Genomic DNA, 22,258 nt, shown 5'->3' with positions numbered 1-22,258 from the left:
TTGAGAACCAAGAGATCCATATCTACCCGAACTACACGAAAAAGGTGCAAAACTTGCGAAACGACTATCTGAGGGTTAAGAGGAGGTTGAGAGATCTCAATATAAAATACAGCCTAATGTTTCCAGCCCGGCTCAGAGTACAGTATGCAGACAGGGTCCACTTTTTTAACGATCCACAGGAGGCCACAGACTGGATGGATTCGATGGGCCTGGAGGGGCAGTATCAACATCAAGGATGGCAGGAACGGAAGAGACAGAGCGGTCGACAGCGTACTCAGCCTGGTCGCACTGGAGGACAGCGGTCTGGGCCACAGGGGACACCGGACAGAGGTCGCATCATGGTGGGGCCGGATGGCACCCTGAGAGAACAGTTGGGGGCATACAGACGCAAAATTAGTTTTCCCCATTATGCCTCGTCCAAGAAACTCAATCAGAAACAGAAGGCGCTGCTGACCCACTAGCTGGTGGCTCATGAGCCAAGTATTTGCAAGTATGGTAACTGCTAATTGGGGATGGTGGTCGGCGGGGCTGCACTAGATGCTGTAAGTAAGGACCTCATCGCTACTGTAACCTAACTCTACTGTGGAGCGCCTGTGGGGGGGTCCTCAATTTCAGGGACTATAGGGGGGTGGGAGCGTAGCTGTTGGGGTGGGGGGCGCTGTTCCGCCACACTACAGTCTAGGTATCCCAGCTGTGGTGTGCTGTGCCAGCTCGGCTAGGCCGCTGGTTGGGCGGGGCTGCGCAGCACTGGGCAGTTTGGTTGTACAACAAGGTCTGGGGTTCTTCCTTTTGTAGATTGTCATTGGTGTTTACACTGTTGCGGGGGGTTTTCAGGGGAGGGTGGTGGTTATGGGGCGGAGTCCTGAGTTTTCAGACCTAGGTTGGGTTGTGCGAATGAGGTTCTACTGCCTGTGGGTGGGGGGGGAGGTTCACATTGTTTTTTTTTTATTGTTCTTTGAGGGGAATGTTCTATGCCGGTTCACCAGAGGCCATGAGAGCCTTCGGAGGGGTTCCAATTACTATACATTGTGGTTCTTACCACTTCTGCATCAGGTATTGCGGTCAACCGAAACTCTCTATTTATGGCAGGCGATCAGCAGACCTATAAACTTATAACGTGGAATGTTAGGGGGCTCAACAATAGGGTCAAACGGATTCGGATAGCAACATACCTTAGGCGATATAAGATAAGTGTGACCTTTCTACAAGAGACGCACCTCTGGGGGGACTGCCTGAAGTATGTCCAATGGCGGTGGAGGGGCCAGTTTTTCGCGACCTCCTACTCAGGGTTTGCCAGGGGGGCACTTATATGGGTGGCGCCTGGAGTCCCCTTTAAGGTTTTAAAATGTAGTCCTGACGCCGATGGGCGATACGTGGTGGTGGAAGGGACACTGGATGGGAGATGCATGTGTTTAGTGAACGTTTATGCTCCAAACACCGACGATGGGGAATTTTTGGCTAAGGTCCTGGGGAAATTAGACCTGACTCCTGACATGGAACTCATTATAGCAGGAGACTTTAATTGTGCTTTGGATGGGGAATGGGATAGGCACCCCCCAAAAGTAGATGCTAAACCCAAGACACGGGAATCCATACGCCAGATGATTAACAATTATCACTTACTAGATATTTGGCGGCACCATAACCCCGATAGTCGGGTATACTCCTGTTATACTCCGGCAGCTAATGCGCATAGCAGGCTGGACTATTGTTTTATTCAGGAAACAGGGGCTGGTTGGATTCTTGAGACACAGTACCTGGTCCGATATCTGTCCAATCACTCCCCCCTTGCTGGTGGCCTACACTTTGGGCCGCCCGCGTTCCAAAGTACCGTTATGGAGATTGAATACTGAGGCATTGACGGACCCGGTTTACAAGGAGGCCATCGCGACCGGGTTGGAAGGCTATTTCAAGATGAATTGGAACACGGCTAGCTCCAGGGCGTTCGAATGTGATGCGATGAAAGTGGTGTTGAGGGGGATATGTATGTCAACGGAGGTTGGGGTGAGGAGAGTGTTAGAGCGGGACCTAAAACAACAGGAGAAACGCTTACAGACCCTAGAGGTAGAACTTCACACAGACCCAGAGGGGCCAGCCAAATGGACGGAGCAGCGACAAATGATAGGGGATCTATGGGAGTCACTGGGCAAGTACAATAGGACCACAAGTAGGCGTCGATGGTACACTGAGGGTGATAAAGCCGGGCGCCTCTTGGCGCGCTTGATCAGGGTGGAGATTCAGCCTCTCCCGATACTGGCCCTTAAAGCCGGTCAGGGCAGAATGGTTTATACCCAGTGTGAGATTAATGCTGTATTCACCTCACACCTCCAAAGAATATATTCTGTGCCCAAATCCAAGGTCGCCCCACAGGCTTTGGAAGCCTACCTTGCTGAGATGGATCTACCTTGCCTTGACCCAGACAGTCAGGAATCCCTGGGGGCACCCTTCAGAGGGGAGGAGGTGAGAGATCACCCATTTGAAGACAGCTAAGTCCCCCGGAATGGATGGCATGGCCGTGGAGCTATATAAGGAGTTTGGGGGAGTCCTGGCCCCTAGGCTCCTGGACATTGTTTTGGAGGCTGGTGAGACTGGCGTATTGCCTGCCTCAATGCGTGAGGCGCTGATTGTGATGATCCCCAAGCCAGAGAAGGACCCCTTACTCCCCGCCAATCTCAATGCTCAATGTAGACCTTAAGATCATTAGTCAGGTATTGGCCAACAGATTACTTCCGTATCTCAGGCGATCGGTACACGACGACCAGTCCGGTTTTATTCCAGGAATATCCGCCGTCTCGCCCATGTCATGCAATCACTAGAGGGCAGGGCCGAACGGAACACCCTGGTATTCCTAGATATCGAACAGGCGTTCGACTCGCTCAGGTGGGACTATCTATGGCAGGTGCTCCTAAAAATGGGGATTGGTGAGGGGTTTGTGAATTGGGTGAGACTTCTCTATACTCAGCCGGTGGCGAGGGTCCGTACGGGACGCTACGTCTCAGATGCGATATCACTAGCCAGGGGGACACGACAGGGGTTTCCGCTCTCCCCCTTGCTGTTCGCCCTGGCAATGGAGCCATTAGTGTGCCATCTCCGTAGGGTCCTACAGGGGCAGGGTATCCAAATTGGGGCCATGGAACATATCGTATCACTGTATGCAGATGATGCACTGGTGTATCTACGGGAGCCAATGCACTTGATTCCGATACTGCTGTCGACTCTGGGTCAGTTTGCAGAGGCCTCTGGACTCTATGTCAATAACACTAAATCACAATTATATCCGGTTGGGTCGGAGGCTGTGAGGAGCGGGGTTCCACTCCCAGAGCTGGGGCTTCCATGGGTGTCAGATACGTTGCGCTATCTCTGGATCAGTAGGGACAGAGAAGTTTTTTACCAACATAATATGGGGAGGATTCTTAGAGGTCTCCGAGGCAGCATTGCCTTCTGGAACACACTCAGTCTCTCGCTGATGGGGAAGATTGTCTTGATTAAAATGGTGGTGTTGCCTCGATGTCTCTTCACAATGCAGGGCTCCTTCTTTGAACTACCACACCAGGTCTTCAGGGATCTCGATGCAAAGCTTATACAACTATTGTGGAATGTAAAACGTTGTCGGGTGAGCCTAGAAGTCATGAAACGTACTTGGGGTAGGGGCGGTTTAGAAATCCCGGACCTTGAACTTTATTATTTTGTGTCCCAATTACAGCACGCAGTGGCCTGGCTCGATACAGACTCATCATGGGAACGATCGCTCCTGGCGAACATATATGGGGATCGACAGCTGGGTGCGCTTCTCTGGCAGACGAAAGGGCGACGGGACCGATGTCCTCCACTGGGCAGATTGTTGGTTGCCATCTGGGCCAGGGTGGTTCGATGACTTATACAGGCGTGACCGTTTGCCCCAGAGGCGGACTTTTGGCTGATGCCGCCATTCGCGCAATTGACCGGGTCATGTCTACTGACAAATGGAAGGCGGGAGGGTGTCTTATGCTGTCAGACCTCTACACTGACCAACGGTTCATAACATACCAAGATGCCGTGGACTCTTTTGAGCTGGGTCCGGGGCAATTCTTGCAATACGCCAAAATAGCGGCAACAGCACGACATCTATGGCCTACATTCCTGTAAGCCCCGGAACACACGCATACTCCGGTCAAGATGATAGCCATGGCGGGAGGGCGGAAACTTGTCACTCACCTGTACAGGGCGTTACGGGAAGACAGAAAATGTGCACCTCTCAAAATAGAAGGTAGATGGCAGGAAGTGAGCCCACAGGAGATCACACCACGGGAGTGGGAAAAAATTCACGAGGGTGTATGTAAGTTGGCGGTGTCCAATAGATTTAAGCAGATACAATACAATATGGTCCAAATGACATACCTCTCACCCAAGCGCCTACACACTATTGATACCTTGAGGGATCCAAGGTGCCCCAGATACCACTATGCACAGGCAGATTTCCCACACATGGTTTGGTCGTGTCCGTTGATCCAGATATACTGGGCAGCTATCCTAGAGGACCTGCACAGAATACCAGGATGGAGAGTTGCCCTGGAGCTGCGTACTTGTCTCCTTGGCCTGATTCCCCGGGACCCTAAACGTAAGACCAGCAGGAAGTTCCTGGTGTTGGGACTTGTGATAGCTAGGCGGCGAATAGCAATCCACTGGCTGCAACAGAGTGGGCCGCTGGTTGTGAACTGGAAGACGGACCTGAAGGAATGGGCATTAGCGGAGGAGGGGCATATGCGCAGCACTAGGAGGGATGCCAAACTCCTGGAAGTATTGCAGGTGTGGGGGCTAATGGTCCAGGAGATAGGGAGGAGCTCCCCGAATTCTACACAGACAGTGTTGACAGATGTTAGTCATATGGGGATTGAACCCCCCAGGCAGGGGGAGAGTCGGGAGGATACCCCTGAGTGAGATGTTGTTAGATGAACCTCTAGGTGGGTGGGCCCGGCGAGGATGGGTGGGGTGAGGGTGGGAGGGGGGATGTTCAGTTACAAGTTCATATGATTGTTAATGACAGTGTTCATGCTTATTGCTGGTTCGGTACACACTTCAAAGGCAACCCTATTTGGACTAACTGTTGCTGGATAGAGAATGTGAGGCTTCTAATTCGGATTTTTTTGTAAAATAGTACTATTTTACTATGTGCTGTGAACCTTAAAACCGCAATAAAGAAATTAATTAAATTTTTTTTTTCTTTTTAAACGTGCCTAAGTCGCACCTGATTCCCTCTCAGAAGCTCCTCTTCATCGGAGCGGTTCTGGATACGGCGCAGTTTTGGGTTTATCCTCCCGAACAGCGAGTCCGGGACATTCGGGCTATGATACCGATCTTTCGGCCCTGGTCCTGGGTTTCGGTCAGGAAGACCATGAGGTTGCTTGGCCTCATGGCCTCCTGCTGATCTATCATGCCAGATGGCATATGCGGGCTCTGCAGTGTGATCTGAAGTTCCAGTGGATGCAGCATCGGGGAAACCTGTCCGACTACGTCCAGTTCTCGGAGGGCACTGCACAGGACTTGCAATGGTGGCTCACGGACCAGCGTTGGGTCAGCGGCAGATCCCTCTCCCTTCCCCAACCGGAGCACACAGTAGTGACGGACGCGGCCCTCCTGGAATGGGGCGGCCACATGGGAAAGGCAGAGATCAGAGGCCTCTGTTCTCCGGCAGAGTCCAAGCTCCATACCAAACTTTTGGAGCTCAGGGCGATCCTACTTGCACTGAAAGCATTCCTTCCCTCTGTCAAGGGAGCATAGTGCAGGTGTTCACAGACAACACCACCGCCATGTGGTACTGCAACAAACGGGGCGGGGTGGGATCTTGGACTCTGTCAGGAGGCCCTACTTCTCTGGACGTGGCTGGAACGTCAAGGCATTTCCTTGGTGGTTCAACACCTGGCAGGTACCCTGAACGCCAGGGCGGACAAACTCAGCCACAGGTGCATGTTGGATCACGAATGGCGTCTTTACTCAGAAGTGACGCAAGGTCTCTTTCAGCAGTGGAGAGAACCTTCGTTAGATCTGTTTGCCACCGAAGAGAACGCGAATGTCAGCAGTTCTGCGCGTTGGAGTTTCCAGGGTGGCACTCACTCGGAGTCGCTTTTCGTCGCAAAAGGAGTTGCGGTCTGTTGTACGCCTTTCCACCTATACCACTTCTGCCCAGAGTGCTGAAGAATATCAGACACGACCAGGCCCAAGTCATTCTTGTGGCACCGGACTGGGCTCGAAGAGTTTGGTATCCCGAGCTACTCAGTATGAGCGTGGATCCCCCGATCTGACTGCCTCTTCGGGAGGATCTCCTGTCGCAGCAGCAGGGGACGGTCCTCCACCCAAACCTGTCCAGCCTCCACCTCCATGCGTGGAGATTGAGTGGCGACAGTTGACAGCTTTCGATCTTCCTCCCGAAGTCTGTGATGTCATTCTGGCAGCCAGGCGTCCCTCCACTAAAACGCTATATGCCTGCAGGTGGAACAAGTTTGTGGCATGGTGCACAGCGAGGGCTGTGGATCCCCTTTCTGCCCCTCTTTCTGAAGTCCTTCTGTTCCTTCTTTCTTTGGCCCAGCAGGGCTCTGCTCTGGGTACTATAAAAGGTTATCTTTCGGCTATCTCCGCCTTTTTACGGCTTCCAGATCAGCCATCTCTTTTTAAGTCCCCGGTTGTTAACCGTTTCCTGAAAGGCATTACGCACACGTTTCCTCCCGTGCCGTTCATAATGCCTCAATCTGACTTAATCCTTGTCTTGTCATATCTGATGTGTGCTCCCTTCGAGCCCCTTCATAACTGTCCTTTGCATCTTCTCACTCTCAAGACGGGTTTCCTGGTAGCTATCACCTCTGCCAGACGAGTGAGTGAGCTCCAGGCTCTTTCTTCCAAGCCTCCTTTCCTTTCTGTTCATCCGGACAAGGTGGTTTTACGGACCCGTCCTTCTTTCTTGCCAAAGGTTGTCACGCACTTACACATCGGGCAGACCATCACTTTGCCCACCTTCTTTCCACCTCCGCATCCTTCAAAAGGGGAAGAGAGGCTCCACCGTCTAGACACAAAACGTGCGCTTTCGTTTTACCTGCAGTGCACACAACAGACCTGGGTGGATGACCAGCTCTTTGTTGGCTAAGTGGGCGCCAAAAGAGGTCGGACTGTGCACAAACGGACCATCTCTCAGTGGGTCGTTCTCTGCATCAAGGCCTGTTACTCGTTGACTAAGAAGGAGCCTCCTGTTGGGCTGTGTGCCCATTCTACCAGGGCAACGGCAGCCACTACTGCCTTTGGACGCGGCGTACCCTTGCAGGATATTTGTCAGGCAGCTACGTGGCCCTCGCTGCACACGTTTACTAAGCATTACTGCCTTGACATTCAAGTCCGGAGAGATGGCTTCTTTGGCCGTTCTGTTCTCCGTGACTTTCTGGTGTAATCTATTCGCAGACCCGCCACCGTTTGCTGGGGTATCTATTCTAAGGTAAGGAATCTATCACTAACGTGTCTCTTTCAGATGCACAAGTTACTACTTGTGTAACGATATATGTGTAAGAGACATTAGTTAGTGATAGATTCCTTACCACCCCATCCATCCTCCCCGTTCTGCAAACTGATTTCTAGGGTTAAGGTCATACCTTTTAGGGCCCTAGTTTCTTGGCACCAGTGGTCAGTTTCTTGTATGGCTCTGCGTTCCTGGCGCGAAAAGTCGTGAACTGAACTGACGTCAACACGCATGGGTGGTGCCTAAGTAGTCTCCGTGACGTCATCTCGGCACTTACGACGCCAGCGACGGTCGCGGAGCCGTACGGCGCCACCTACTGACACTCAGGGGTACTGCTAGCAAAACTTTCCGGATCCAGTCTGACACCTGGGAATATTCTAAGGTAAGGAATCTATCGCTAACTAATGTCTCTTACAGATATATCGTTACACAAGTAGTAACTTGTGCAACCTCCCTAGGGGAAGCCAGGGCCTCACGCCAGTCATCGTCTTCTACCTCCCCCACATCTGCCCCCGTTTTTGTCTATGCTTTATCACCGTGTCCGGTCGGTTGTTAATCAGTTTTTTGTATGTTAGTGAGATGGTTTTCCTGTGCATTGGGTCTAAGAGTAATCTGTCTTCAAGTGGAGATGATTCCAGAATTTGCCCATCACCACTTTCAGTGCATGGCTGATCTGCAGATATCTAAAGGTTTTGGATTGTGCCAGCTGATAGTCTTTCTGAAGGTTGACAAACGTGATCAGGACTTTGTTGGACCACATATCCTTCAACGATGAAATACCAATCAGGTCCCATTTGTCAAACCCTGGGCAGGAGCTCAAGCGGCCCAACCATTCTGGCTCACAGAGAGGGGTCGCCAGTGTGATTCTTTTATCCCAACCCAATTTCTTGTTGACTGTGTGCCAGGTTTCTATTGTTTTGGCCGTTGGTCCGGTTAGGCCCAACTTTTTGGGGTTTGTATATAGGGCCCTACGGTATCCCCCCTGTCCCATCAACCATAGGTCAGTACGGATACTTGGCTCGTCTTGGGTCTTGATATACCCATCGGTTAATCACGACAATTTGTGAAGCCCACTAGTAACGCTGGAGGTCGGGGAGAGCAATCTGGCCATCATACCACCCCGCCGTTAACTTCTGCATTGCAATACGTGGTGCCCACCTATCCTATAATAAAGTGTGGACCGTGTTGTCAATGTCTGAAAGGTAGGAATCTTAAACGGGGTATTTTGTAAAACTTATAGAAAGTGGGGCAATGCTAGCATTTTAAATAGTGCTGCTCGTCCCAACAAATTACGTGTGAGGCCGCGCCAATGTTTGACGTCAGTTCGTAGGCGTATTAAGGGACCTTGTAGATTAGCTTCATAGAATGGGATCAGTGGTTATGTATAACCCTAGGTATTGGAACCCTTCTTCCGCCATGGGGATGTCATAATCTTCCGGCAACTTTGGTCTGGGACCCTGTATCAGGAACAGTTGAGATTTTGACCAGTTAATCGTGTAACCGGAGTGATTGCTGAATATACGAAAGATATGCAGGATGCGATGAATTGAGGACGCGGGGGCCGCCATATATAATAAAGTATCGTCCGCGTAAAGGGATATTCTGTCCTTATGTTGGTCTGTCCATTTCAATCCATGTATCAAAGTGTCTCCCCTGACCCTAACCGCAAGGGGCTCCAGTACTAATGCAAAAATCTGCGGCGAAAGAGGGCACCCTTGTCTGGTTTCTCTACTCACTTGGAATTTTCGTGATGTGTGTCCAATAACAACCACTTGTGCGACTGGATCAGTATATAAGAGCTTGATCCAACGTATGAATTTTGGGCCAAACCCCACTCTTTCCAACACTGCGATCAGGTATGGCCACTCAATGGTATCAAAGGCCATCTTTGCGTCCAGTGACAGCAGGCTGCTTCCTCTCGTATTGTGTTTTTCTGAGCTACAGCACTCTATAAACGCCCCAGGTTCGAGGCCGTATTGCGGTTGGGCATAAAGTCCGCCTGGTCTGGATGCACCAATTTATTAATCAGGGGGATGAGTCTGTTCGCCAAGGCCTTCGCGTGTATTCTGGCTTCAGCCGTCAAAAGAGAGATCGGCCTGTAAGCCCCACAGTCGTTTGCAGGTTTACCTTGCTTATGTATTATAACAATTGACCCGAGTCGAATCTCGGCAGGCAATAGTCCTTTTTCATAACTCTCTAGATACATTTGCTGCAGGTGTGGTGCCAACTTGGTCACCACTAACTTAAAAAACTCGATTGAGAGACTATTTGGTCCCATTGCCTTGCCCGAGCTTATATCCCGGATTGCTAGCTGTAATTCTTATATTGATGGGTCACACTCCAGTGATTCTCGGTCTCCCATTGCAATGCCCGGGACCTGTATAGTAGCTAATAGGTTTCGGCTGTCTGCGGGAGTTGTATCCATACTTGAGGTGTAAATATCTTCAAAATGGCTGACGAATGCCTCTGCTATGTCTTGGGGATAGGTTATGTATCTCCTGTTGACCCCTTAAGTTGGTGGACCCATCTGCTCGCTTGTTCTCTCCTTTCCAACCATGCAAGTAATTTGCCGGTTTTATCGCCCAGCTCATATATTTTATGGTATATCGCCTTTTGTCTGGCTCCAGCTGTCTCTGTAAGTAAAAGTTTGTAAATCTTTTATCTGCCAGTGCTTGTTGTGCCGCATCGTCAGTGGCTTGGGCGAGATTAGCCTCGTCCACCATACTTTCCCTCTCCATTTGCGTTATTCGCTTTGTTAGTTCCTTTTTGTGCCCCATCATTAATGCCAACGCCTGTCCTTTTATGACTGCCCCAAATGCGCTCCAGAGGATCTGGGATGACGCCACTGAGCCTATGTTTTTCTAGAAATATAACTCTGTATTTTGCAGTAATTTAGTCTCAATATGTGGAATTTGCAGGGCCCAGGGGTTAATTGTGAGGGTAGTTTGTGATGGTTGAAACCCCCCATGCATCTTGATCAGCACTGGTGAGTGGTCCGAGATGCCTCTCACGAGACAACGGGCTTCCGAAATTCGTGACAGTCGGGTGCGTGTGTGAACATATAATCTATGCGGGACTGGGTGTTATGTGCACCAGAGTGAAACGTAAGTTGACTCGCATTGGGATTGAGCTGTTGCCAGATTTCGACTAGGCCCAGAGATGAGAGAAAGTTACTTAGTCTAGACCCATTATTTGGGTCGCGACGTGGGGGCATTCGGTCCCTCATCCCATTGAGTGTTAAAATATCCACCGATTATTATGGTGCTCACTGGCAGGTCAAGTATGAACTTGCTACGGTCTTGCAATGTGGTTTGCTGCAATGCAGGAGGAGCATATACTGATAACACACTTAATGGTTTCCCCTCCCATGTCCCGGTCACTGTTACAAATCAGCCCTGATCGTTTTCCCATGTGTTATCAATCATATAGGGGTAGTTCTTTCGGAGCAGTATTCCCGTCCCACGTGAGCTAGTTGTGAATCCTGCATGTGTTACAAGTCGGTAGCCCCATCTGTTTATCGCCTTGCATGTATTACCCACCAGGTGTGTTTCTTGTATAAGGGCAATATCAGGTGTGTGTCGTTTTAGGTATTGGAGCACCACCCCTCTTTTAAGTTTGTCCCCCAGACCGTTCACTTTCCATGTGAGGAACTTCAAGTCTCTGCCAGTCTTACTAGTCACAGTCGTGTGAGTGGGACCTGTGTTGGATCACGCTGTGGTGCATTTATGATCGTTCTTGCCTCTAGTTTGTTGTGGTCTCGGTTTTCTTCATCATCCTAGATGGGGACATTGCAGCCCACCTCCCCCTCTCCTGCTCTCCCTGCCTCTGGGTAGTGTATGCAGTCTTCTTCTGTCACTAGGTGGTGGCTCACTGCAAATGTGCCGATATGTGCTTGGTTCCGCCTATTTGGTGAGTAACTACGTTTTTCCTGTGCACTCCTAAAACTATGAGCAAAACTAATAACATCCCTCCCCCCCCCCCCCCCCCCACCAACACCCCTCTCCCCCACCCTGCCTCCCTGCTTAATGGAATTCACTTACCTGCTTCCCCAACATCGCAGAGTGCCCATCGCCCTCCCATCCCTAGTTATGGAGCTCAACATTCCCCCCCGCCTCCCCTTAAACAGTCGGACTTTATGCACATAAACCATCCCATATCTTAACACTATACTCATCTACAGTTTCGGCACGAGGAGTCTCACGCATGCCTTGTTTTTAAAAAAATATATTTTTTTATTGATTTTCCAAATAACAAAGAAGGAAAAGAAAAAAAAGAGTCATAAGCAATATCACAATATCAATTTACATGTCTGATAATAAGACAATTTTCAAGTTGCTTGCCGCTCAACCCCCCACCCTCCTCCCTAGCCCGCCACCGGTGTGCCTTGAGTACGTAAGTCATATCTAAGAGAGGTACATCTGAGTTATGCATGTAAAAAAGTGGAGCAGTATAAATGCAGTGCTGATAGTAAACTGCCATAGGAGCCCAATTGTAGTGCCTCAGAGCGTATCTAGGCTTACTCCCCATGTGTCTGAGTGTCAGTTGAATCGTCTGGACCCTCCAAGGACGAGTCCTCCTCTGAACCCTCCTCCAGGGCTTGTAGTAGGGCAACCAAGGCCTCCCATGCCCTTGCCACATCCTGCGCCTTCTCATTATTAGTGTGGAGTGCCTGTTGTAATCTAAAGGTACCTTCGCTTAATGCCCATTTGAGGAACTCCGCCCGCCATCTCCCCACAGTTGGTCCCGTCGCTGATTTCCAATGCATTGTGATTTCTCTCTTAGCTAATACGAGACCCAGATCTATAAATTTGCTTGTCACTTTCGTTTTAGCTGTATGTGGGAACCAATGCAGTAAGCAAGTACCCTGTTCCGGTGCTATCGTACGATCAGTTACACTACATAATAAAGCCAGCACTTCCTCCCAGTATGTCACCAACCTCACACAACCCCACATCATATGTTGGCAATTAGCTCCCTCCAAGTCACACCTCGGGCAGTGGGCTGTAGTCGCCCTGAATTACTGATTAATCTTAGCTGGTGTTAAGTATGCTCTATGCAGGACATAAAAGTGCACCAATTTAAATCTAGCGTTCCTCGTACTCTTCCAGGCTCTCCTGACTAACTCTGCCCACGTCTTCTCAGGAATTTCCCTGCCTAGGTCTGCTTCCCACTTCTCCCGCAACACACACATTGGTTTTAGCGCTTCTGTCCACAGCTTGAGTGAGCCACAGCAACTGTGCCGCCAAATAATACCACTCCAAGTCCGGCACCGCCATCCCCCCATCAGCCTTTGGTCGTATCATTGTAGCCATCGCAACCCGCTGTCTACCCGACCCCCAGAGAAAGCCCCCAGTCATAGCGCGGAGCTGTCGGAAGACTGAACCCGGCACCCAGATCGGTAATGTCAGAAAATAATACAAAAGGCGAGGGAGTGCCACCAACTTCAGGAGCGCCACTCGCCCTGCCACCGATAATGGTAATGTACTCCAGAATGCAAAGCTGCCCCTAAGTCATCGAATGGCCCTCCCTAGATTACCCTCCAGCAAATCCACGGCAGTGTGATAAATGTTAGTGCCTAAATAAGGCAGACAGTGAGGCTCCCAGCGAATGCCCACCACCTGAGGGGGATTCACCACGGCTGGAGCCACCGGAAATAAACAAGTCTTTGCCCAGTTTACCCCCAGCCCTGAATACTGCCCAAAGGCCTGAAGCAACTGCCGCGCGCCCTGCAATGCCGTATCCATGTTAGCAAGAAACAGTAACAAGTCGTCCACATACAGAGAGATAAACTGCGTGTCTCCACGGAGGTCCAAGCCAGGATAATGCCTCCCCGACTGTGCATGGGAGGCTAAAGGTTCAATGGCTAAGGCAAACAACAACGGAGAGAGCGGACACCCCTGCCGTGTTCCGCGCCCCACTGGGCAAGCTAAGGAGATTGTCACACCCGTCCGCACTCGAGCCGTTGCCGAGCGGCAAAGAAGTTCCGTCCACCCCACAAAGGAGTCCCCAAGCCCGAACGCATGAAGGACCCGGTACAGTTACGGCCACTCTAGGCTGTCGAACGCCTTTTCGATATCTACAGAGAGGACCGCCACAGTACGGGTCGCTCTATGATCCTCTCCCAGTATCCGGAGGAGGCGTCGTATATTAGTCGCCGTAGTGCGCTTTGGGATAAACCCTGCTTGGTCACTATGGATCAGTTGCATCATATCGGGAAGGAGCCGGGTAGCTGGAATCCTATTTTGTAATCAGTTGTTAACATTGATAATGGGCGGTAGGCGGTAGGCCGATCTAGACAAGGAGTCCCTACCCGGTTTCAACAGCGGGATAATGATAGCTTCACGAGTGGAAACTGGCAGTCTGCCCAGCTCCCGGGCCTCTCTATAAACCACCAGCAATTTAGGGGCCAAAATATCGACATAAGTCGAGTAAAATTCAATCGGTAGGCCATCTGCCCCCAGAGCTTTCTTGCGTGCCATGTGTTTTATCGCACTACGTATTTCCCCCAGCGTAATCTCCTGGCCCAACAAATCTGCCTGAGCCTCCTCAAGACACGGTAGTCGTACCCCAGCCAAGAAATCTTCCAACGCATTGTCTGTATCCCGCAGCTTACTCTCATAGAGGTCCGCATAGAATGCCAAAAACAGCTCATTAATCCCTTGCTGGGTGTACTCCGGTGCCCCCGCTGGAGAGGTCAAAGCCAGGATAGGCGTACCTCTCGCGGCTGGATTAGCCAGCCAGGCCAGGCGGGAGCCCACCTTATCCCTCTCCACATGGGCCCGCACCAGGTACGCTTTATAATCAAAACATCGCAACCTCTCCACCTGCGTCGCCACTCCCTCCCTCGCAGTCAAAACCTTGGCCTGCACCTCCGGGTTCTCATGGCGGGCCCTCTCCGCCCCTCGGAGACGCAGTTCCTCTTTCTCTATATCCTGCAGAAGCGTCTTCCGCACTCCTGCCGTTGTTGCAATACACAAGCCCCGCACCACCACTTTAAAGCCATCCCACTGAACAGCTAGGGTCGAAGCAGTCACCCCATTCTCGTGGAAATAATGCTCTATCCCCTCCTGCACCCTTGTATGAAATACCGGGTCCGCTAGCGCCTCCAGACGTAGTCGCCAGGTAGGGATTGTAGGTCTACCCCGAGACCAGCGCAACGTCAACAACAACGGGTTATGATCCGATATCGTCCTTGCCACATATTCACTATGGCGCACTAGCGCATGAACGCCAGGGGAGCAAAACACTGCATCTAACCGCACATGCAAGTCGTGAAGGCCGGAGAAATAAGAATAATCTCGCTCTCATGTATCTATCAACCCCCACTCTACTTGCCAATCCCTCCGAATTTTCGAGAGCCTATGTACAGGTGCCTGGGGCAATGGTGGATGTGACCTATCCAACTCAATATCCGCAACAGAATTGAAATCACCCCCTAAGAGCACTGAACCAGTCAAGAATGGAGCCAACTTCCCTGACAGTCGAGCAAAGTAGGATGCCTGATCCACATTAGGAGCATACACACTGCACAACGTCACGTCCCTGCCTTCCAACCGCCCCGCAACGGCCACATACCTCCCTTCAGGATCCACTATCTGCTGTGTGGGCTGAAATGGAACCCCGGCCCTCACCCAAATCAGTGCCCCCCTAGCAAAAGCGGAATATGTTGTGTAAAAAAGCTGCCCCCTCCACCTGCGCTGCAATGCCTGGCCCTCAGCGCGGTCCATGTGGGTTTCTTGGAGAAAAGCAATCTGCACCCCTCTACGAACTAGATAAGCATGAACCCTATGGTGTTGCAGCATCGTATATAACCCCCGCACATTCCATGTAATGCATTTTAACTCAAGTGATGTCCCCATTGTGCTGACTATTCCGTTTCCACAACCACACTCCCTGCATGGGCACACCGGTGGCACAGTCCCACTGGTAGCAACCAGGGATTCGCTCAGAGAGCGAAACTAAGGAGGGGGGCCTAGTGCCAAGAAGAGCTGGACCGTGGCCTCACAGTGTCCAAACGCCAAACCCCGCTACAATAGCGTCCTCAGGTCCCCTGGAAGCACCCCCAGGCCGGGGGCAAATGCTCAGTGTACACACCCCCCCATCATGATCCTTCGGGCCACAGCAACCCCCCCCCCCCCCCCAGCTCCCCCTGCATGAGCAGCAACATCAGGACAAACCAACCCCCTTACTAGTCACAGGAATCAGTGCATGAGTTCAGGCATCTGCGATTTTGTCAGCTGTCCTCGGTGTGACGTGTGGTAGAAAGACACTTCCCGCATCCATCCCTTCAGATTCCGTTCCTGCCGACCCTTTTTCCGATTCGGTCACCCCCAGCAGCGCTGGAGCGTGCGCCTTAGAAACCTCTGTCACTGCCTGCAATGCGGCCAACCTCTCTCTCTCTGTCTGAGTCGTGGAGGGCTTCTGCATCCCAGTACGCCTCCGTTGTCCGACCCAGACCACCTCCTGCTTCACCCGTCCCAGCTTGGTAGGCTTCCAACCAGTTCCATGCCTCATCAGGGTCAGTATGGAAGGATGTCTTGCCATCCAGGGTCACTCTCAGACGCGCCGGGAACATCAGGGAGTATTGAATGCCTTCGTCACAGAGGGCCTTCTTAACCGCCAGAAACGAGGCGCGATGACCTTGTACTTCAAATGTATCTCCAAGGTATAGAATGGTTTCAGGCCCTCCGGGGCAACCTCCGTTCGGAGCCACCGTTCCAAATAATCTATCATGCTGCTCCCTTCAACTCCCTCCGGAAGGCCCACCACCCGGATGTTGTTCCGTCTGTTGTGCCCTTCAGCGTCTTCAACTCTCCTCTCTAGGCCCTTTAGCCAGCGAGTGACATCACTCATCTGGGCGTCTAGTGCTTTCTGAGAAGGTTCCAGGGCCTCCAAGGTAGTCTCTGTCTGTTTCACACGATCGGCTAGCTTCGCATGATCCGCCCGTAGGAGACCCATCCCCAGCGACACCTGGGCAATGTCTTGCTGTAGTGCTTCCTTGTTGTCTGTGATAGCATGGAGAATCTGGTCCACCTGTTGCTGCATCAGTCCCTTTGGCTGCGAGTTGGCCCCGTCTTGCTTCCTTTGCACTACAGGATCATCGTCCGGTTTCGGGTGGGCCCCACCCACCCTTCCGGCCTCGCGGTTTCCCCATGGGTGCAGGCCGCTGGGCCCTCAGACGTGAACTCACTGTACGGCACCTCACGTATAACACCAATGTCGAGTTCTCCCTCAGATGGCACCCGTGGCCACCCCGAGCCCCTACCTCCTCCGTCCACCGCTCCGTCGGGGGCTCTGTGTCTGCCACTGCTTCTTGCGGGCGCCCCAGGCAATATTTCACCAATAGGTCGGTCGCCCAGCAACCATGCGCGAGAGTGGCAGGGTCCAGAGCACCGCCGCAATCTCGCCAATGTCTTCCGTGCCCAACATGGCACGGCGGAAACTCCCTGGCCAAGTCCCCCAAAAGACAGCTTCCACAGGCAGAGGGCCCAACAGGCAACCACCAAGCAAGAACCACAGTCCCAGCTCGAGCCCGCTTCAAATCGGGATGAGAGTCCGCTCTAACCCGCCAGATCCACCGTGCACCAGGGCACCATGCACCGTCCAGCTCCTCACACCGCAGGTTCCAGGGCCCCCCCAAAGTGCCCCAGTCCGATTCCGCGCCGCACTCCCGGCAGCAGCGCTACACCCCGTCGTTGTCACCTGGTTCGGGGAGCGAACCCAGGCTCCAGTTCAGTTCCACCGCAGCTGTCGTGACGGAGCACCCAGTATCTCGTCCTCCTTGCTCCCTTGCCAAGGCAACAATCAGCCCCCAGTGTCTCCCTACTTCCGATCTCCAGATGCTCCGCAATCCAGCGCTCTCCCCATGTCACAGGGGGGTCGGTGCCATCGTCTAAGAGGTCGGAGAGGGGCGCAGCCACACAGCAGGCCAGTCCAGGGCTCTAGACTCAGCCCTATAATCAGGCAATGCACCTCCAAGGCTTCCTCACTCGTTCCTAGGGGCCAATCCCAGTCCCCAAAGCCAGTCTCACCGCGTAGGATTCTCGGCGAGGTCGCCGCAGCAGGAACTCCCTTCGGCCGCTGAGGAAGACTCGGTCGTCTCTGGCGCTTCTCCGCCGACAGCCCCCTCCACCGCTTGCTTGCAGGGCCCAGACGACGCTTTCTCACAGTCTCGTGGAGGAGCTCAGCCGGCAAGGACAGCCACCATTTTCTATGTGCGCAGCCAGGCCTCTCGCGTCTCGGGCCCGCAGCTCGGCGCCGGAGGGCTAATCAACGAGCAATCTTCCTTGGAGCAGGCCCCCGCACCTGTGGGCACCCCCGCCGGGTCACTGGAGAACCAATCCAGCCCTCTTTTCAGGATATTTAGCGAGGTCGGCACGGAGCTCTCAGCTCACACGACCGTCCTCATCGGCGTCCAAGCCATGCCCCCTCTCACTCATTCCTTGTTGTTGTGTATCGCCATTAGTTCGTAAAGGGCTTAGCACAGAGGGTAAAGTCAGTACTTTGAGTTCTCCTGCGCCCCTTTCATCCCCACGCTCCTGGTATGTGTGCATCAGTTTAACTTTAATTACCCAAGTCTCCGAACTGCCTTTCTTTTGGTGATCAAATCCATAGTTTCATTACTATTTTTCGGGTCATCAGGATCCTCCCACGGCGTGCTGGTCTCCATCGTCCTGTTGTAGATCGTGTCGCTGCTTGGTTTCCCGTCGCTCCTGTCGGTCCCAGCTTCCTTCAGGGCCAACGCGTTGCCACCCCTCCAACCAGTCTTGGGCTTTTTCTGGCTCCACAAAGAACCAGCTTTTCCCCTCCGCCTCCACACGTAGTTTCGCCGGAAACAGCATAGCATACTTAATCCCTTGTGCTCTGAGGGCTTTTTTACCTCTAGAAAGGAGCGTCTCTGCTTCTGCACTTTAGTGGTAATATCCGGGAAAAAAGATATAGTGCTGTTTTCGTATTTAAGAGGTGGTACACTTCGAGCGGTTTGGAGCATAACATCTCGATCGCGAAAGTTAAACACCCTTGCGAGAATTCGGCAGGGTGGAGCCCCTGGTTTGGGTCTTCCCCCCGGTATGCGGTGTACGCGCTCGATAGCAAAGTAGTTTGAGAGGTGTTTAGGTTGTAGGTGTTTCAACACTAATTCTTTGACGAAGGGGTCCGCCGATGGCCCCTTCGCCCTTTCCGGCACACCTAGAATGCGAACATTATTTCGTCATCGAGTTGCCGTGAGAGTAGTTGGGTATGACTTTGTAGCTCCGTGACTTGTTTTTTCAATGCTGTTGTGTCAATCACCATGCCCTTAGTGCAGTCTTCAACTTCAGCACTCTAGAATCCATTTCTGCTCTGAGCAAGGAGATATTAGTGGTGACTGAGTCTATTCTAAGGCGGTGCGGATTCCGTTTATCGCTACCATGATACCTTGTAGTGTAGGGGGGTCTTGATCTTTAAAACCCGCTCGGTTATCCTATTCAAGACTTGCACCGACTGAACCCTTTCTTGCGACTTATGTCAAGTGTATTTATCTATTTTTGGTTGCTGTGAGCCACTGCTCCCTTTAGCAGTCGCCATTCTCAGCCCACTGACTTGGTGTATAAGGGTACTCCCCGCCGCCTACGGGGAATTAATTCACGTGGCCTGTCGCTTTTTCCCTCTTTCACCGAGTTTGGTAAGTTGGTGCAGATTGCGTACTTCAGTGGTGGTGGCCCTGAGCCCTCTTTTTAAGACTGTTTTATCACACCCTTATATATTCCTTTGTCTTTGTAATATATATCTTGCCTTTGATTCACCTAATGTCACTAAACGCTCTGTTGTCTAGTTCGCCAGATGTGGAATAAGTGTCTTTTTCCAGATGAATGGCACCCTTCCGAACTTAATTTACACTTGTGCTGCGTTTTAGTTCTGACTTTTTTGCTTTTGTCCTTTGTTTATTGATTGGCTGCAATCGGTAAGGCAGCAAAAGTGGTGTAGCCTGACCCGGCCCCTCTGAGATAGCATGACCCTTAGTTAGCAGTGTGGTGCAGGGAGTACATTGTCCGCCATATACCTTAAAGCCTCACATCACACTGCGTCACTAATATGTTCAATGGCACCTCTATAGCTAAGGGCGCAGTGTCCGTGGTGCTCCGCTCCCTCAACCGCAGGTACTCGACTTTCCAACAGCCGCTGTAACTTCTCTCAGAGGCAGCTCTCCGTATTTCATGCCTCCCGGGCCACTGTTACCTTTTAATGTTGCAAACAATTTGTCAGCACCTGGTATATTGCCAAGTTCATTATTGCGCCCTTGGGAGGTGAATCTTTTATGTGTCCCAGTGGCTAATTCAACCTGGCTTTCCCCATATCCTCGGAGGACCTTCAAATCGCCACCATTGAGAATTGAAAGTGAGTTGTCGCTGTTCACCCTCACGCTGGCACTTTTCGTTCATGCTTACTGTTTTCCTCAGCTCAGTGTCCCTGCAGGGAGTCGTCTATGCCCGCGCTTATCTCAGTGGGGTCTCCAGTAATCATCAGGTCCCATATCTCACAGAGCGCAGCACTCCTGGGTCCACCTTCCCCGCTCGTATGGTCTCCAGTTCTCGTGGGCGGGGCAACCAACGTACTCGAGGCCGCTGCTGCGCGGGCCGCTTGAGCTGCTCAATTCTCAGGTCTTGTTCGCCTGTCCTGGACTGAGTCAAGACTCCGCAGTCTGCTTTCCCGGTACCGCTCGCCGCCTTCTTCCAGTGTGCGATATTTAGTACCAGATCAGGGTCAGGATAGTTAATGGGCTAGGTTGGTCGACGCCGAAGCCGCGCTAATGTACGGCCATTTCTCCCAGCAGATGGCCACACCTCCCACCTAGGTGTATTCTTGAGCAGGTCCCCCCCTGTAGGATCACCAAATCTGGGGCGTGTCAACAGACACAATTTGTAAACACCCCACGCTTGAACTTAAAACCCAGACCGTTGCCGTTCGACGAGAGGACCGTCAGTGTCTCAGTGGAAGGTGATGTCATGGACAGCTTTGGATAAAGTCTCTACCCCGATTCCTCACAGATTACTATATTTGCAACTTCTCATGCAGGTAGCTTCTTCATTGGCACTTATTGCATAATTGTTTCTTCATTTTGTTTGGATACATGTTTTTCTATTTTGAATCTGGACCTTCTTTCTCTTCCCGATTTGGGCCCATCGCCTTTAACCTTTACTCTGTGACTATCATTCATACTATTTGTACTATAGATTATGTCTTGAATAATAGGAATGTAAATAACTCACCAATCACTACCTTAGTACTTTCATCATACACAGTGCTCACTATGTCACGAAAGATTTGCATTTTTTGTTTTGTTATTTCATTTAGCCACATAAGGTTTTATTATTTTTGACGTATAGGGTTTCCACTTTTAAGGTGATGAGTTATCACTACTTCTGTAAAAACTATGTATTTTGTTTCCGTTACTGCAGTTATTTCGTTTAACCACATGTTGATAGTACTCTTTGTATATTCCCCAGCCCAGAGGAAGTCACAGGATTATTTCCACAAGCGACGAAACACGTGTTGGCTGTTTTTTCTTTTGCTCACTTTTGAATAAATCCCGAACAATAATATGAACTCTTCAAAATTGTAAATTGACATTACTTCATATTGAACTATACCTCAGTTCACGTGTGCCCAGGTCTTAGCTTCACAGAACGTGGTGTAGGGCCTCCCTACACACAACTAGGGGTTTAAGGGATTATCCCCTTTCCTTGTTTGGCACCATACTTATACTATCTCCAGATCGACTATTGCGTTTTTACAGCTGAGCGCCATACTTCCCGAGTTACTTAAAATTCTTTAGCTGGAGCACCTTATTGCTATCATGTCCGGAGGCTGGAAAGGGTCGCAGCGGAGGCTGATGGTGCCACTTGCAACATGCAGTAGTTATTCCCGGAGTTTCCAGTCCCAGTTAGGTTTCTGGGGGGATTCACAAGGTTATGAATCTGCAGTGAGAGAGTATCCCCCCAGAAAAAGCATTACTGAAGGTAAGTAACTGATTCTCTAGGGGCACTTTTAATACTGCTGCATAAAAAAATAGAGGTCTGGCATATACCTGTTTGCACAGTTCAATGTCGGAGTTCTGTTTTTAGACTTATTAATTTTGTACTCCCCCCCCCCCCCCCCCCACCCCACGTAATCAAATTCAGTAAAAGCTTATTAAAACGTCCCTTTTAATTCAAGTGTGGCCAGTCACACAATGTTACCAGCCCCATCACAATCATGGGGTCTGCAGGAACACCACAGATCTGTCTAGTTCACCAGAGATTTCAGCTGCCAAAGTCTCTGGCTAGAACTCTGTGGCTGACTGAGGAATTGGTAGACCAATCAGACAGGGAATTACGGTGATGGGCAGAGTTCCCAGGATTGCCTGGTCTCCCAGAATGAAGGATTTAACTGACCTTAATTAGATAATAGGATCCCATTGGCATCTAAAGCAATACGAATCTTTTGATTGCCAAACCGAAATTCCTTATTTTCTGAAGCACTGAGAAACATTGTGGTAAGTGGCTAGTTATATGAGATGACTTAAGATGGAGAAGAGCGACATGACATCTCTGTCTTATGTCTTTCATAGTTTGAAAACTTAGATATTTGTCAATTTGATACCCGCTCTAAATAAAGCTTGCAGTACTTACAGAAATGTAATTGGAAAACCAAACGTCTGTTCTGTAGGCCAGACAAAGGCCCAGCGAGCCCTGCTAGACATATTCTCCATCAGTGTTCATAGATAAGGAAGGTGCACTTGTTGTGAAGTCAATAAATCAGGGC

General features: G+C 51.1%; 1 protein-coding gene across 1 annotated transcript in view; it reads left to right on the top strand.

The window, feature by feature from the left end:
- The window catches only part of HSPH1 (heat shock protein family H (Hsp110) member 1), a 702,844-nt gene that overhangs the window by 649,143 nt on the left and 31,443 nt on the right, over nt 1-22,258 (top strand). The window lies entirely within an intron of this gene.

The sequence above is a fragment of the Triturus cristatus genome, chromosome 8 (genome assembly GCF_964204655.1).
Source record: "Triturus cristatus chromosome 8, aTriCri1.1, whole genome shotgun sequence".
NCBI lineage: Eukaryota > Metazoa > Chordata > Amphibia > Caudata > Salamandridae > Triturus > Triturus cristatus.
The sequence above is the reverse complement of the archived record's forward strand: the minus strand, read 5'-3'. Positions and strand labels throughout refer to the sequence as shown.